Raw genomic sequence first — 1,534 nt, forward strand, 5'->3', positions numbered from 1 at the left:
GGGCGAATTGCCCCATAGACTTTTACATTGTGTGCAGGAGTTGGGAGGAACCCATTCTGAGGAGCTGAAAATACGACAGAATCCCTAACACACATCACCATTGTTAATACAATCTTTGATGATATATCCTATTTTAATACTGTCTTTTTCTTTCATAATTGGATGTCTGGTGGCCTGGCTTAGGTCCAGTGCACAGTGAGTGGCACCGAAGACACTCTTCCTTCAGCACCCCAACAATTGTCATATTGGTTCAGTGAGATTTGTTCCAGGAGAGCTGTGCATCTTACCACTTCTATTTCTCTATTATCTACTCCTTATTTTTTTAATAATAAGAATATACTAAAATTGGAATGATACAGAGAAGATTAGCAAGGCCCCTGTGCAAGGATGACACGCAAATTAGTGAAGCCTTCCATATTTTTAACAAGTAGAAAGAGAGGAGCAAAAGAAGCCCTCGGGGGCCAGAAGAAAGGAAATAATAAGAATTAGAGCAGAACTAAATGAAATAGAGAATAGAAAAACAAATGAAAGAGTTAATAAGACCACAAACTGGTTCTTTGAAAAGATCAACAAAATTGATAAACCACTGGCCAAACCGACAAAAGAAAAACAGGAGAGGAAGCAGATAACCCACATAAGAAATGAGATAGGTGATATCACAACAGACCCAACTGAAATTAAAACAATCATAACAAAATACTATGGAAAATTGTACTCTCAATTGTACTGTAACAAATTTGAAAACCTAGAGGAAATAGACAAATTTCTAGAAACTCACTACCTACCTAAACTAACACAAACAGTGGTAGAACAACTAAATAAACCTATAACAAAAGAAGAGATTGAAAAGGCGATTAAAAAACTCCCAACAAAAAACAGCCCTGGCCTGGACAGTTCCACTGGAGAATTCTACCAAACTTTCAGAGAAAAGTTAACACCACTACTTCTAAAGGTATTTCAGAGCATAGAAAAGGATGGAATACTCCTAAACTCATTCTACAAAGCCAGCATAACCCTGATACCAAAACCAGGTAAAGACACCACAAAAAAAGAAAATTACAGACCAATATCCCTCATAAAAATTGACACAAAAATCCTCAACAAAATTATAGCCAAAAGAATCCAGCAACATATAAAAAAAAAAAAAATTCACATAATCAAGTGGGATTTATGCTAGGTATGCAGGGATGGTTCAGCATTAGAAAAACAATCAAAGTAATCCATCACGTAAATAAAACAAAAGTAAAGAACCACATGATCTTATCAATCGATGCAGTAAAAGCATTTGACAAAGTCCAACACCCATTCATGACAAAAACTCTCAGCAAAATAGGAATAGAAGGGAAATTCCTCAACATTATTAAGGGCATTTATACAAAGCATGCAGCCAACATCATCCTAAATGGAGAGTTAGAAAGCATTCCCCTTGAGAATGGGAACCAGACAAGGATGCCCTTTATCACCACTCTTATTCAACATTGTGCTGGAGGTCCTAGCCAGAGCAATTAGGCTAGAAAAAGAAATAAAGGGCATC

The 1,534-nt window shown here is 36.6% G+C and overlaps 1 non-coding gene across 1 annotated transcript; it reads left to right on the top strand.

The window, feature by feature from the left end:
- The first annotated feature begins 320 nt into the window (after nucleotides 1-320).
- On the top strand, nucleotides 321-422 carry LOC111819792 (U6 spliceosomal RNA). Its single transcript, XR_002823372.1, has one exon. It is a non-coding gene; the product is annotated as a U6 spliceosomal RNA (small nuclear RNA).
- The last annotated feature ends 1,112 nt before the right edge of the window (nucleotides 423-1,534 follow it).

This window comes from Trichechus manatus, unplaced genomic scaffold (assembly GCF_000243295.1).
Source record: "Trichechus manatus latirostris isolate Lorelei unplaced genomic scaffold, TriManLat1.0 scaffold00001, whole genome shotgun sequence".
In the NCBI taxonomy this organism is placed as follows: domain Eukaryota; kingdom Metazoa; phylum Chordata; class Mammalia; order Sirenia; family Trichechidae; genus Trichechus; species Trichechus manatus.